Source organism: Eschrichtius robustus, chromosome 15 (assembly GCF_028021215.1).
Source record: "Eschrichtius robustus isolate mEscRob2 chromosome 15, mEscRob2.pri, whole genome shotgun sequence".
NCBI lineage: Eukaryota > Metazoa > Chordata > Mammalia > Artiodactyla > Eschrichtiidae > Eschrichtius > Eschrichtius robustus.
In genome coordinates this window covers 91,149,799-91,167,002 of record NC_090838.1, presented here as the reverse complement: position 1 = coordinate 91,167,002, position 17,204 = coordinate 91,149,799, and positions in this window count along the sequence as shown.

Genomic DNA, 17,204 nt, shown 5'->3' with positions numbered 1-17,204 from the left:
CGTGAAGAGCCATTGTGGGGTCAGAGAAGTGTCAAAGACTGGCCTCAAAGTTTACTCCTGTGAAAATTACCCTGCACTTTAACTGAATCAGACGGTGGAGCAATTTCTGACCCAAGGCATGTAGAAAACAGTAGATCGATCATTCGGCTAGCAATTACTGGGTGTGGAGTGGTATCAACAGAGACAGCAGACCAGATAGAAGCTTAACTGGGAGATCAGTGAGAGTAAAAGAGAACCCTGGTTTCACTGTCATCCTGGGTGAGACAGGAAGAGGTCAAGGGGATTATGAGAATGCCCAAGGCTCTACTGGCTGAGGGCAACATTAAAGTCTGCTGTAGGGAAATAGACTTTACTGAAATAGTTCATCCAAGTTGCTAAACAAATAAATAAGCAGATAATCAAACAACAACAAAAGCTGGAGGCAGGGGAGGGGGAGAATCAGTATCAAGAGTAACTACAAAGTTATTTAAAATGTCCATTTTTTTAACAACAATAATAAAAATGAGACTCTATGCTGTCTACAGAAGATACAGTTTTAGATTCAAAGATACAAGTAGATTGAATGTAAAAGGATTAAAAATGGTACACCATACAAGCAATATGTTAAGAGAGCCAGAGTGGCTATACAAATAACAGACAAAATAAACGTGAAGATTGAAAAAAATGTTACTAGAGATAAAGAGGGGCATTTTATAAAAATAAAAAGTTCAATTCATCAAGAGGATATAGCAATTATAAACTTAACCTATATCAAGTGGGATTAATCCCAGGAATGCAAGTTGTTTTAACATACAAATGTCATTTAATATAATACATCATATCAATAAAGGACAAAACCACATGACCATCTCAGTAGACTAGGCAAAGGCATTTGACAAAATCTAACACTGATTTTAAGAATACTCAACAAACTATGAATAAAAGGGAACTTCCTCAATATTATAAAGGGCATCTATAAAAAATCTGCAGCCAACATCATTCTTAATAATGAAGACTAAATGAATTCCTCATAAGATCAGAAACCAGATAAGAATGTCCAATCTTGTCACTTCTGTTCAACATTCTAGTAGAGGTTCTAGCCAGGGCAACGGACAAATGAAGGATGTCAAAATGGGAAGGGGAAAAGTAAAACTATCTTCATTTACATATGACATGACCTCTTATATAGAAAATCCTAAATAATTGACTAAAATACTGTTAAATCTAATAAATGAGTTAAGCAAATTTGCAAGATATGACACATACAAAAGTAAATTGTATTTTACAGTAAAATGAACAAAATGAAAAAAAATTGGAAAGGCAATGCCATTTACAATAACATCAAAAACTAAAATTATTAAGAATACTCTCAATAAAAGAGATGTAAAACTTGTATTCTGAAAAACAAAGTGTTGGAAGCAGTCAAAGAAGATTTAAATGTAGAAGTCTTCCTTATCTGTGGAAGATACATTCCAAGACCCCCACTGGATGCCTGAAACAGCCGATGGTACCTAACCCTATATATACTGCGTTTTTATCCTTACATTCCTACTTATGATAAAGTTAAATTATAAATTAGGCACAGTAAGAGATTAACAACAATAACTAATAATAAAATAGAACAATTATAACAATATAATGTAATAAATGTTATGTGAATGTGGTATTTCTCAAAATATCTTATTGTACAAATTTAATGCCTTTTTCCATCTTAACTAAGCACTTTTACAGTTTGAGGTGTGACAGCAAAACTAGGACAAATTTCTTTTTCCTTCTTCACAATTTCACAGATAGAAGATTCATTTTTACTGTAGGTCTTAGCCAGCTCAGTATATGATTTTTTTCCCCCTTTCTTATTAAGTTGAGAACTTTCACCTTTTCACCTAAAGGAAGAACTTTACGGCTTCTCTTTAGCATATCTGAATTGCCAGCATCACTATTCTTGTGCTTTGGAGTCATTGTTAAGTAAAATAAGGGTTACCTGAGCACAATCACTGTATGCAATACCCGGATGATCAAGCCGATAACCTAGACAAGGCTACTTAGTGACCAACGGGAGGATATATATACTGGAAAAAAAGGATGATTCACTTCCTGAGCTGGATGGAGCAGGACAACTCAAGATTTCCTACTACTTACAACAGTGCTCAATTTAAAACTTATGAATTGTTTCTGGAATTTTCCATTTAATATTTTTGGACCAAGGTTGACCAAGGGTAACAAAAACCACAGAAAGGAAAACCACAGATAAGGAGGGAAAGACATCCTTGTTCATGGATCAAAAGACAATATTGTTAAGATGGCAATACTCCCCAAAATGATCTACAGATTCAACACAATCTCTATCAAAATCCTAGGTGTCTTTTTTTCTATTTTAGAAATTGACAAACTGGTCCTGAGATGCGTGTGGAATGTGCCTATAAGAGCCAAAAAAATATTGAAACAAGGAAACAAAGTTGGAAGATTCATACTTCCCAATTTCAAAAACTTGCTACAAACAAAGCTACAGTAATTAGAATAATGTGGTACTTTCATCAGAAAGTACATATAGTTAAATAGAACAGAATTGAGAAAGCAGAAATAAACCCTCATATTTATGGTCAATTGATTTCTGACAAGTGTTCTAAGGCAATTAATTTGATAGGTTTAAAAAAATGACTTTTTCAACAAATGGCGCTGGAAAACTTGAATATGCACATATAAAAGAATAAAGATGTACTCCTTTTTACTACCATACACAAAAAATAATTTAAAATGGATCACAGGCTAAATGTAAGAGCTATACCCTAAAATTCATAGGAAAAAACCAGGAGTAAATTTTGATGATCTTGGATTAGACAACACTTTCTTACATACACACCAAAACCCATAACCAACAAAAGAAAAAAGTAGATAAATTGGACTTCATCAAAATTTAAAAAACCTAAAAAACAAAAAACACTATACTACCAAGGGAGTGAAAAAAGACAACGGACAGAATGGGAAAAAAATACTTTCAAATGACGTATTTGGTAAGAGACTTGTATTCTGAATCTATTAATAACTTTTACAATTCAATAATAAAAAGATAAATAATCCAATTTAAAAATGGACAAAGGATCTGAAAAGACATCTCTCAAAAAAAGATATACAAATGACCAATAAGCACATGAAAAAAAGCTCAACGTCATTAGTCATAAGGGAGATACATACAGAAATACACACAAATCAAAACCACAGTGAGATATCGTTCACATTCACTAGAATACTGGGCAAAATAAGCCAACCAACCAAACAAACAAACAGAAAACAGGTAATAACCAATGTTGTCAGTGCTGGCAAGGATCAAGGATGTGGTGGAAATAAGTGCTATTGGAAATCTAAAATGGTGCCGTTTGGCTGTTTCTCAAATATTAAACATGGAGTTACCGTATGACCCAACAATTCCACTCATAAATATATACCCAAGAAAAATGAAAACATATATCCAATCAAAAACTTGTACATGAATATTTTTAGCAGCATCATTCACAACAGCCAAATAGTGGAAACAACCCAAATGCCTATCAAATGTTGAATGGATAAGTAAAATGTGGGACAGGGAAGGGGGTTCATTTGTTATTACTCAGCAGCCATAACTTCACAAGGAAACGCAATTGGTGCCTTGGTCACATGGGGCATCTTCCAGAAAGCCCTGTGGAATCACCACGCTTCAGAAAATTCTACGGGAGATGCAGAAGAAGAGAAAGGATTTATCCGGAGGGTCCTTCCGATCTCCCATCTCTTAATGGTTCCCCCTTTGTCCCACAGGGCGTTAACTCCATATATTCTGGCTGTGTTTACGGAGTACCCGTGGAAGTCTGATCGTACACCTTGCAATGAGGGGGCTTCACATTGGCCTGGAAGCAGGAGGAGGAGCCATAGCCTCCTTGGGTCCAGCCGGGCTAAGACCATGGAGGGCTTGATCCTGCAGGAGCCATTGATACGGCCCACCCCACATATACATACGATACTGCAGCCCAAGGGGTCAGAACCGGAGGATGAGCTGCAGGTTCTTGCATGAAACAACATGATGCTGCTCGTCACTGGTCATGAAAGGTGACCTCAAAGCACGTGGAGAAATCCTGGGCATTCTAGCTCCCTAAGACTATCGCCCATCTATTGGGTGAGAGGCGAGTGTTCCAACAATAGCTACTGGTGCGCTGGCTCAAAGGCATCTGCCCCAGAAGAACATTCTGTTGTGAGACCAGGTGAGCAAGCAAGCTTATAGCAGCCAGAGCAGGTGGTCAAGGCCCACGCAGGTGGAGCCCAGCAAATCCCAGGGGCGGGAGGAGGTGATAGCACATAAACCGGGTCTGGTAAAAAAAAAAAACAAAAACAAAAAACGCCTCTCTGATCAATTCATCCCTTAGCATGATCTAAGGGTTTCTAATCCTTGATTACGTCTCATGCTCCACTTACCCAAAACTACTTAAATTTCCTGGGAGAAGCCCTTACCTCTCTTTTCAAACCTACACAATTGTAAATATAGCTCCCTTAGACTGGAATAACCCAATTCTATCCCCCATCACTGCCCTTAATCTGAATGTTTCTGCTCTTTAGGACCCAGGGCAGAAGCATCTCACTTCCTTCCACTCTGGGAGGGGGTTTCTCTTGGAAGTCCTTCCAGAAGACGGTGAACTCATCAAAGCAGGGTTGCCACGCTTACCTTCGAGTTTGCAGTGCCTGGCACAAAGGGCTGCACTTGATTGATAGATGCTGAAATCCATGTTGAAAGGAAAAGTTTTTCACACCAGCCTCAGTTGTTCCACGATCTGGAAAAATTAAATTCTTCCTTCAAAGTATCAGAGCAAACTCATTTCCATCCAAGGGTCAAAATTAAGGTAGACTGCTAGCAAGTCTTGCCGGAAAATCTGTATCTTGAGAAAGCTTCTTCGTGAAGCAATGCCATGGGGTGGTTAAGGACACAGGTGCTAGAGCCTGATGATCTGGGCTCAAACCCCAGCTCTTCTATTTACTTGGCTGTGTGACCTTGGGAAAGTTACCCAGCCTTTCTGTGCCTTGGTTCCGTCATTTGTAATGTAAGGAAAAGAATAAACATACAAGTGTTCTGTGTATTCAATGACTTAATATTCATAAAGTGCCTAGAACAGTGCCTGGCACATAAAAAGCACTAAGTATGAGCGTAAAATAAAGGGGGAGAGGATGGAATGAAGGTGAGGAGGGCTTTCTTCACTGAACAGACATGAAGAATTGTTGTCATATGTTCTGAGGATAAGAGGAAAGAAAAGGTGTTCTCTCAGGAAGAGAACGTGATGTTTCAGGAACACGTTTTACGTGGTGCAGGTTTCCCTGATTAGAACCAAGAGGATGCAGACATTTGGGGGGAGTGGTCAGGGCAATTGATAAGAAGGTGCCTTTTAAATTCAATCCTCATAGTTTAATTGAAACAAGTACTTCCTGATGTGTCTACATGGTAATAAGATCCAAATGATAATTATTGGCTAACTTAATTCCTTGGGAAAGATCAATTCATGAGGCATCAGAGCACCACAGAACTGCTGACACTTCCCTGACTATAACTGCACATAGAAAAAGAGATTTGAAATATGAAGGAGGAAAACACTCAGCTTTTACTTGCAAAGCAGAGCATTAAAGGAATTATTCTGGAATTTCAGGTCAGCAGCAAGCTACTGAATTATCTGAAGCTTTTGGTCTAATTATCCAGATAGCTGTATTAGCAGTAGAAACCTTGCTTGCTCTGACCGTCTTTGGTGCCAGGTCCCAAGAACCCTTGGGATCCTTGTCATCTGCTCTTCTAAACCTGTCTACTGAGAGTCCAGTGGTGGGGAGGGAACGACACCCTCCCCCCAGTGGATCCCTTATATTTTAAGCGACCAAATCCGGTCCACCCTCGACTAATTAAGGGGTGATGCACCCAGCAGGGAACCACCTATCACCCAGGGCTTCAGCTGTGCAGCTAGAAGCAGAGTTTTGGGGGGTTGATTTTCTTTCCTTTTTACCCTCAGTTTCCCAAAGCAACTTTTGTCTTAGAAAAGTTCCAAAACAAACAAGAGCAAAACTGACTATTCTGTGCCTTCCCATGGTGAAGTAGAAAATCATCTCCCTCCAAGAATAGTTCTAAACAAAATGATCAGCTCATCTTTTCTTCCTTCCCATAGTATGCGCTATAATTGACCTTACTGGAAGTATCTGCACAGCACTTCTGGAACTGAAGTATTTGTTGCTTGCCTCTGAGCTCTTGTTACTTTTTGGGGGCTCGAATTTTATTCTTTTTTTAGGAAGAAAGAAGAAGAAGAAGAAAGCAGTGATAGAGAATTGGTCAGTGCTGTCCAGAAACATGACTTGCTTTCCAAGCCCACAACTAGCAATTAAGCTGGATGACCTCAGATCAAGGTCTGGCACATCATACCCCTAAATTGAAAGCCTGCATCCTGAGCTGGAGTGAAGTCAAGAGCTTTGACCCTGTTTTCAGGACAGAAAAGCCGAGCTCTGTCTCTGCTTCCCAAAGTCAAACTTCTACTACTCAGAGGGTGCTGCAGAAGGGGGTAATTAACTCTGGGAGACTCCGCATTGTGAGGTGGAGAGGAGAGGCACCATGGTGGTGCAGGTGGAAGGGACTGGGCATGAAGGTGGTCTTCGAAATGGAACAGGTCTTCACTCCAGAGTAGGGTTAGTGTCATGGTCTTACAATTCTAATGTGATTGCTGCCCTAAGGGAATAGGGATTTTGTAGCGGAGAGAAGCTTGAAGTTGTGTGATCCTGGTTGTGTCCTAAACACCTCCAAGCTTCAGCTGCCTTATTGATGATAATGTTGATGGTGGTGGTGGTGATGGTGATGATGGTGGTGGTGGTGGTGATGGTGATGGTGGTGGTGGTGGTGGTGATGGTGATGGTGGTGGTGATGGTGATGATGGTGGTGATGATGATGATGATGGTGATGGTGGTGATGGTGATGGTGGTGGTGGTGGTGATGGTGATGATGGTGGTGGTGGTGGTGATGGTGATGATGGTGATGGTGGTGATGGTGGTGATGGTGGTGGTGGTGGTGATGGTGATGTTGGTGGTGGTGATTGTGATGATGGTGGTGATGGTGATGATGGTGATGGTGGTGATGGTGGTGATGGTGGTGGTGGTGGTGATGGTGATGTTGGTGGTGGTGATTGTGATGATGGTGGTGATGGTGATGATGGTGATGGTGGTGATGGTGGTGATAGTGGTGGTGGTGGTGGTGATGGTGATGATGGTGGTGGTGGTGGTGATGGTGGTGATGGTGATGGTGGTGATGATGATGATGGTGGTGATGGTGGTGATGGTGGTGGTGATGGTGGTGATGGTGGTGATGGTGGTGGTGGTGGTGATGATGGTGATGGTGGTGATGGTGGTGATGGTGGTGGTGGTAGTGGTGATGGTGATGATGGTGGTGGTGGTGGTGATGGTGGTGATGGTGATGGTGGTGATGATGATGATGGTGATGGTGGTGATGGTGGTGATGGTGATGGTAATGGTGGTGATGGTGGTGGTGGTAGTGGTGATGGTGATGATGGTGGTGGTGGTGGTGATGGTGGTGATGATGTTGGTGGTGATGATGATGATGGTGATGGTGGTGATGGTGGTGATGGTGATGGTGGTGGCGGTGATGGTGGTGATGGTGATGGTGGTGATGATGATGATGGTGATGGTGGTGATGGTGTTGATGGTGATGATGGTGGTGGTGGTGGTGGTGATGGTGATGACGGTGGTGGTGGTGGTGATGGTGATGGTGGTGATGATGGTGGTGATGGTGATGATGGTGATGGTGGTGATGGTGGTGATGGTGGTGATGGTGGTGGTGATGGTGATGATGGTGGTGGTGATGGTGTTGATGGTGATGATGGTGGTGGTGGTGGTGGTGATGGTGATGACGGTGGTGATGGCGATGATGGTGATGATGGTGATGGTGGTGATGGTGGTGGTGGTGGTGGTGATGGTGATGATGGTGGTGGTGGTGGTGATGGTGATGATGGTGGTGATGGTGATGATGGTGATGGTGGTGATGGTGGTGATGGTGGTGGTGATGGTGATGATGGTGGTGGTGGTGGTGATGGTGGTGGTGATGGTGGTGATGGTGATGGTGGTGATGGTGGTGATGGTGGTGGTGGTGATGATGGTGGTGATGGTGGTGATGGTGGTGGTGGTGGTGATGATGATGATGGTGGTGGTGGTGGTGGTGATGGTGATGATGGTGGTGGTGGTGGTGATGGTGATGATGGTGGTGGTGGTGATGATGGTGGTGATGGTGGTGATGGTGGTGATGGTGGTGGTGGTGGTGATGATGGTGGTGGTGGTGATGATGATGATGGTGGTGGTGGTTGTGGTGATGGTGATGATGGTGGTGGTGGTGGTGATGGTGGTGGTGATGGTGGTGGTGGTGATGATGGTGGTGATGGTGGTGATGGTGGTGGTGGTGGTGATGATGGTGGTGGTGGTGATGATGATGATGGTGGTGGTGGTGGTGATAGTGATGATGGTGGTGGTGGTGGTGATGGTGGTGATGGTGATGGTGGTGATGATGAAGATGGTGATGGTGGTGATGGCGGTGATGGTGGTGGTGGTGGTGGTGATGGTGGTGATGGTGATGGTGGTGATGATGATGATGGTGATGGTGGTGATGGTGGTGATGGTGATGATGGTGGTGGTGGTGGTGGTGGTGATGGTGGTGATGGTGGTGGTGGGGATGGTGATGATGATGACTATCTTAAAGATGGTGTGACGATCCAGTGACATAACATATGACAGAGGGAAATGCTTAGTACATATTAGATACCAGATGAATTTTAGATTCATTTTATTTCAAAGAGATTATGAACTCTATATAGGCAGAAGCCTTCTATCCCTTTGTATTCACCATAGTTCCTAAGCAATTTCTTTTCTGCAACATCCCCTAAATGAATGAACCGGATGACTGAAATAAGACAGCAGGTGATTAAAAATGAAATGCTTCATCTTACTCTACTTACGCACATTATCGCCAGTCGCAGCTGTTCAGAAGACGAGTCATAACGTTAGTTGAACCCAGACTAATGTGGTGAGCTAGCATCTGTACTTTCCCCCCTCTTTCTTCTCTGTTTCAGGAGCGTCACCTCCCTCCCCAATCCACTGCCACCATCACTGGTACTAAGAATGCCTAGTAGGTTGGTTCTCCCTCTCTACTTTCTGAAATTACACTTCCTTTCCTTTCTTTCCTCAATTCCCTTAGGGTGACTTTGACATTGGATGTCAAGGAGCACTGATTCTCTCGATGGTGAGTGGTACCATGTGTTGCCACTGGGGAGAGGCTGCCTTTGTTAGCCCAGGAGAATTGCTGGTGGGTATTCAGGCATTTTGGTTAAGTGGAAGTGACAGATACAGGCTAGTGAGATGTAGCGATATCACGGGCCAGAGGAGGTTTCCAACCTTCTCCTCTAATTGGGCTTCAAGGACACAGATGGATGTGGAAAAAGCATAGCTGTGACCTTTTTTCACAATTCATCTTCAAGGAACCCACTTGTATGCCAGTAAACCACTGATGAATCCCATTTTCTGTGACTCAATCCAAGTGAGAGAGCTCCAAGAGAAGAACTCATAGAGATGGGGCTTGTCTGCTGGCTGGGAAGACTGAAGGTTCCCAGAGCTGAAGATGTGTCATCCCAACAGCATCTGTGGGACTGGGATGTAGAGGGGTAAAAAAAGATTCTTTTTTTTAAATTAATTTTTATTGGAGTTTAGGGGCTTCCCTGGTGGCGCAGTGGTTAAGAATCCGCCTGCCAATGCAGGGGACACCGGTTCGAGCCCTGGTCTGGGAAGATCCCACGTGCTGTGGAGCAGTTAAACCCTTGAGCCACAACTACGGAGCCCGCAAGCCACAGCTACTGAAGCCCGCGTGCCTAGAGCCCGTGCTCCGCAACAAGAGAAGCCACCGTGGTGAGAAGCCCTCGCACCTCAATGAAGAGTAGACACGCTCACCGCAACTAGAGAAAGCCCGTGCGCAGCAACAAAGACCCAATGCAGCCAAAAATTTAAAAAATTAAATTTAATTTAAAAAATTAAAAAAAATTTTTTTATTGGAGTATAGTTGCTTTACAATGTTGTGTTAGTTTCTGCTGTACAGCAAAGTGAATCAGCTATATGTATAGATATAACCCCTCTTTCTTGGATTTCCTTCCCATGTAGGTCACCACAGAGCAATGAGTAGAGTTCCCTGTGCTCTACAGCAGGTTCTCATTAGTTATCTATTTTATACATAGTAGCGTATGTATATCAATCCTAATCTCCCAATTCATCCCACCTCCCCCCAAAAATTCTTGGGAATTCATTTCTCCTTTGGAATTCAAAGATCAGACTGGTGCTGACCCTCAGCAGGATATCAGTGAAAGTAGGAGACCAGCTGGAGCAGAGGAGAAACAGTAGGTGCAGTGGTGGGAAAGTGGGCATCTGATTCCCCATGAGGTGGGTGAGTCACAGTGGGAAAACTGACCATGAGGGGCTTCACTGCACGGAGCAGGAGACGAGGGGTATCCAGAGAAAGCATGACCTGTGTCAGGTGCACCAGGAGCAGTGGAGGTGCTGGTGGGATTTGGGGGTTGGGGGAGGGTGTCCAAAGAACCCACAAGAATGCCTCAGACAGAAGGAGCTAGATGTTTGGCATCACGTAGAAGAAAGGGCATTCCACCAGTAAGAGAGAATTTCAAAGAGCACCATCTGAGTTAAAGAAAAATCTCCCCTCCTTCTCCTTTACTTTCTCCTCCCTCTAAACACAGTGAAGAAAAAGGCAGAAGCAGACAGGAGAAAACAGAACAGGAGGGAAAAATAGACCACACTCTCTGTCCCATTGCCGGTTGGACCTAAGCTGGGGTAAAAGGAGAAGTTTGAACTGGACCGGAGATTAAAGTTTTGATATTAGATTAAACTAGTCTTTTAAAATTTTTGTTTTAAAATTAACATAGAACAAAATCGACCTTTTTGGTGTACAACTGTATGAATTTTAACACATACAGATTCACATCATCACCAAGAGAGGCAGGTTACTTTCTTGCACTCTCCTTTTGTGTGTCCCCTTTTCACACCTTCCTCCACCCCTAACCCCTGGAAACCACATATCTCTTCTCTGCCACGGTTTTGGCTTCCTGCAAATGTCATATAAATGGAAAAATGTAACCTTTTGAAATTAGATTTTTTTCACTCAGCCTTATGCTTTGAGATTCAGCCAAGCTGTTGTGTGTCTCAGTAGTACATTCTTTTTTATTTCTATGAAGTGTTTAATTTTTGCACGTGCAACTATTGATTGATTGATGTACCCTGTGCCAGGTATCACTTGATTACCTCTGAGCCCCATATTCACCATTCAGTATCTGCTCCATGGAATAGACTGGAGTTTTGAAGCATTTATCCCTTCCGGTGAGTACAAAGTTGAGCTCCATCAGTGGAGGGAGTTGGAGGGGCCTTGCAGGAGGGCCTTCCTGGTTCCAGCTGCAGTGTTTTGTGTCATTCTTCCTGTTGCTGCACCATCAGTCAGCAGCATGGGTGTGTGACATCTGTTGGTGCCCTGCCCAAGCTGTGCACACAGAGGAGATTACCTCTCAGGCACCTTGCAGTCCTGGCCTCTCAGGGACACTGCACGGTCCAAGCCTCCGGCCCACGTGGCCCTCCGCATCCCCCCCTGCACCCCTGCCGCGGCTTTGGCTCACCTGCAAACCAAAACTTTGGTCCCTGAAGCTCCCACAATGCGGACCCGGGTGCTCCAGACCTCATGCCCACAGCCGTGCCCCCATTCGTGCCGTAAGCCCGTCCACCAGCCATGGTTTGCTCTGTCCTGGGAGTCTGCTGGCTGCTTTCCAGCAACTATGGACTAGCTCTGGCCCAGGCAACTAAGAGAACTTTGCCACTCAGTGGGCAATATCTCACCTTCTCTAACAATGTCCGAACCCCAGACTTGGGGAGGGGATTCCTTCCAAGTTTGTCTCCCTACTCTCCTTCAGCCCCAAGACACTCCGGAGTTCTACTGACATCTCTATACTCACTCTCTTATAGCCAAATAATTGTTTATATTAAAGATTCCCTTTAAGAATTACTGTGCGGTTTCTGTCTCCTGATTGGACCCAAACTGATACACACTAGTCGAAGGTCGTTGAGTTGTTTCCAGATAGTGTTGATTTTGACCAGAGCTGCTATAAACATTCATGTACAGAGTATGTGTATGTATGTGAACAGAATTTTCATTTCTCTGGGACTGATATCTAGGAATATATAGTAAGTGGATGTTTCACTTTGTAAGGAGTCGTTAAGCTGTTTTGTAGAATGGCTGGACCATTTGCTCTCCAGGAGAAGTATATGAGAGCTCCACGTGTCCATGTCATCATCTGCATCTGGTATTGTCAGTTTTTTTCTTTTCTTTTCTGGGGGGCTATTTTAATTTACGTTTTCCTAATAGATATTGATGTTGCACATCTTTTTATGGGCTTATTTGCCATCTATGTGTCCTTTTTAGTGAATTGTCTATTCAAATTTTTTGCTCCTTTTTTAAAATTGGGTAGTTTGCTTTTTATTATTGAATTTAGAGAGATCTTTACATATTCTAGATACAAATCCTTCATGGGATATGTGATTTTCAAATATTTTCTACATGTTTAAGGCTTGTTTTTTTCATTATTTTGACAGTATTTTTCTCGTAACAAATGTTTTTAATTTTTTGAAATCCAATTTACTAATCTTTTTTCTTATAGGTCATGCTTCTGGTGTCATATCTAAGAACTCTGCCTAATCTCAGGTCATATTTTCTTCTAAAATTTTTATAGGTTTAGTTTTACATCTAGATCTATGGTCCATTTTGAGTTAATGTTTGTGTAAGGTTTCAAGTTCATCTTATTGCATATGACAGCCAACTTATTGCATATGATGGCCAGTTATTTAACACCCTTTGTTTAAAACTCTGTCCTTTCCTCATTGAATTACCTTTTACACTTTATCAAGACTCAACAGGCCATATCTGTATGGGTGTATTTTTGCACTCTTGATTTTGTTTTATTGATCTATTACTTAGCCAATATAGCATTGTCTTGATTGCTGTAACTTTATACTGATTTATAAAGTTGAGTAGTGTAATTCCTCCAACTTTATTTTCTTTTGTAAATTGCTTTGATAATTTTTTTTAAATTTATTTATTTGTTTTTATTTTTGGCTGCGTTGGGTCTTTGTTGCTGCGTGCAGGTTTTCTCTAGTTGCGGCGAGTGGGGGCTACTCTTTGTTGTAGTGCACAGGCTTCTCACTGCGGTGGCTTCTCTTGTTGCGGAGCACGAGCTCTAGGCGCGTGGGCTTCAGTAATTGTGGCATGCGGGCTTCAGTTGTTGTGGCACACGGGCTCAGTAGTTGTGGCTTGCAGGCTCTAGAATGCAGGCTCAGCAGTTGTGGCGCATAGGCTTAGTTGCTCCGCGGCATGTGGGATCTTCCTGGACCAGGGCTCGAACCCGTGTCCCCTGAATTGGCAGGCAGATTCTTAACCACTGCGCCACCAGGGGAGTCCCTGCTTTGATCATTTTAGGTTATTTACTTTTCCATTAAAATTTTAGAATCAGTTTGCCTGGATCTACAAAAAATTCTTCTTGGATACTGAAGGAAATTATGTTAAACTTCTAAATCAATTTGAGGAGAATTTATTTGAGAATATGTTGTGGATTTGTCTATTTCTTTATTTAGTTCTGTCAGTTTTTGTTGCATGTATTTTGAAGCTCTGATGTTAGGTGCATACACATTGAAGACTGTTATGTCTTCTTGGCAAATTCATCTTTTTATCATCTTTATCTCTGGTAATTAATTTCCTTTCCTCTGAAGTCTCCTTAAGCTGATGTTAATATAAGCACTCCAACATTCCTTTAATTATTGTTTATAATATGTTTATATCTAACCTTTTACTTTCAACCTGCTTATATCATTATATTTGAAATGTTTTTATTACAGAGGGATATAGTTTAAATACAGTCATTTAAAAAAGTGTGTTCTAATAATCTTGATCTTTTACTTACTATGTTTATATATTTGACGTTTGATATAATTATTAATATATCTGGATTTATGTCTACCATTTTATTGTTTGATTTCTGTTTATTTCCTCAGTTCTTTGTTCCTCTATTTTCCTTTTCCTTTCTTCTTTTGGGTTATTTTAACACTTTTATCAGTCCATTTAAATTCATCTATTATGTTTTAACAATACTTGTTTTTCATTTGTTTGTTTGTTTTAGTGGTTGCTCAAGGGATTAAAGTATGCTTTCACTTTCTTCTTAGAATCAATATTTTACCATTTCAAGTAGGATGTAGTTACCGAACCACCACACAAGTTCCCCTACTCTGTCCCTTTTATGTTGTAGTTGACTTATATATTACACCTACCTACATCGAAAATTCCATCAGAAAAGGTTATAACATTTTGCTTTCAATGGATTGTATCCCAAATATTTAAAATATTATGTCATGCAACTCTGGATCCTGTTGAAATCCTATGTAGAATGCTATTTTTGTTTAAGCAGGCAACTGACCTAGTTGGATTCAAGCCCAAAATTCTAACCAGCCTTGTGGTTTCAATGTCAGTTCTATTTCACTGTCCTTCAGTTCTATTTAGACTTGTCCCTGGAACTCAGGAAGCAGTCTATCCTATAGTTCAATTCTCAGAGTTTATGGTGTTCTATTTAGGGTCAGACTCAAGCATATGCAGCTTGGGGATGAGCCTTGGAGTTTGTAAGCAACTTTATGGGTTTGCTTTCCTGAGCTCCTCTCTGTCAGCACTCTGCACAGTACTTTCAGGTTCTATAGGTCTCTTGTCCTCCTCTCTGTAGTTCTCTGGCAAGAGTGCCGGTGCTTTAAGTACTCCACCCTGCGGTGCACTTCCCCCCACTGCTTCCACCTCCCCAGCCAAGTGGTAGGAGAAACACACACAAAAAATCAATAGAGATTTGCCACACCTTGAGACCACAGCTCCTTGTATCAAAATGGACAGTTCTCCCTCCCACAGAGATATAGGCTCTTGAGGACCCCTCTTGTCTCTGCTTTTGTTGATGTCACTGATGCCAACACAGGATTGCACAGGGGCTAGGAAGTAAGAGAACATAGAAAGGAAACTATACGGGAGTGTTAGGAAACACCTTTCCCAGTCTTCAAGGCAGAACTAGAGGGCTTCTTCTGGAACTAGTGTTAACACTAATGTCCACTTCCGGGTTTTGGACTGCGCTGAATCTAAACCAAGAGATATTGGAGGAAAATAAAATCGTGGAACTTTGAATTCCTGTCTTCTCCAATCTTCCTGCTTTGATGTACTTTTCAAAATCCTCAAACCGATTTTTATATGCACTTTATTCAGGTTTCATAGCTACAATGAGTGGGAAAGGTAGGGGGCTGTGTGCTTACTCCATGTTACCTGGAGCTGCAATCTGGAAATGATATAGATAGTAAATGTGGGTACTAAAACCCAAAAGAGACCAGGAAAGCTGTGAGATCGCCTGAGACATCATCCAGGGTCAGTAAGGACTACTCTACAATGTGCACCAGAGGTAAGATGACCACCATCCAAAGTAGGGCACATTTTCAGAGTAAGAAATTATACTTGGTCTATGAAAATTATACCCGGACAACCAGTGTAAAACCGGAAGCAGAATAGATGGACACCTTATTTAGAAGGTGTGGTGAGAATCCATTATTCCTTCTCATTGTATTCTACTGAGATCAATTGTTTAATTACCATCAGTCTTCTGTACATAGAAAACTTGTTTTGGTTGTCCACTTTGTTTTGACTGATTTACACGTAAGAAATGGTAAATAAACCCTTATCCTAAATGTTAATTTGTCATCCTTAGCGTACCCACTCACCTGCAAGAGTGTATTCTGTAAATGATAGACCCAGATAGCTTCTTTTTTGTGTGTATGCATAAATCTGGGGATCATTTTGAGTTTTGGTTAAGCTAAGAACACCACTCTGGACCTCTGGATATATCAGCTACAGCCATCCTTATTTTAGAATAAAATAAATCTGGACAAACTGGCCAAAAGGGGTTTCTGAGTCTTAGATGTCTGAGAGTGATTGGCAGGAAAACCAGGGATTCTAGTCATCACCAGGACACAACGGCACAATGACAGTGTCGATCCTTCCCTTCTGAGACCCTACAATGAGCTTTCCCGCAAGAAAATTCCTCCAGGAATAATTTATACCCTTTAACTCATCTTTAACTTTATCACTGAAATTCCCAACAAGGATGTTGCTTGGTGCCAAAACCACAGTGGTTTTTGTGATGTGGGTGTCTCCGTGCAAAAAGACCTCAACAGCCTTTCACATAGGCACCCAGCAGTGGCCAGATGGCAATGACCCTGAGCCCCTCCAAACCTGGATCACATTCGTACAAGCGGATGGGACACATTAAATGTGAATGAGTCCAGAAATTGCTTTTCTTTATTGCTCAAATAAATCGCGCCCTTCTATCGGGGAAGATGAGTGTTGTACCTTCATATGAGACTAGAACACCATTTTAACCACACATTGAACTCTCATCAGGAAAACACACTGGTGAGAATGAAAGGAGCCTCGTCTACGTGGAACAGCTACTTGGTCCTCTAGCCTAAGGCCCATCACTTAGGAGGAACTCAACGAAACCAGAGAGTCAGGAAGCACATGGGGACCACCAGCCTCGAGAGGCAAAGGCTCAGACTTAAGCGCTGTTCAAGCCCCAATCTTGCTGTCCTTTAACCAATGTAGACATTTATTTCCCAGACTCTTGCCCTGGCTTCTGACTCCTGTCACTGCCTTTCTACTTTGCACATAACTGCTGGTCTGTTCCTTGTCTCCTCCAAATCATTTTGGCCTAATTGGTTCCTACTTCCTGTGGCCCAGAGTAAGGTTGTGTACTTCATGCCCTGCGCAAAGGCCAAGGCGACAAGGATGAGCTGAAATTAGCCCCACTCTTCTCCCCAAGCCCTGTGTCCTGGCTCAGGGCTACACGGGTCCCGAGGAAAGGGCTCTTCCTTCTAGTTCTCACGAGGACACAGTAGAGAAGAACCGTGGCCCTGTCTGCTCCTTGGCCCCTGGTCTCTGCCTTTCCTACTTGCTTTCTGTGCTCCAGTGAATGGGTGAACACGGAATAAGAACTATCTCCTTCACAGAGACGGTTTAGGCAAAGTTTAAATCACTTGTTTCTAATAAAATAACATTTATTTGACTGCAAAGATATATA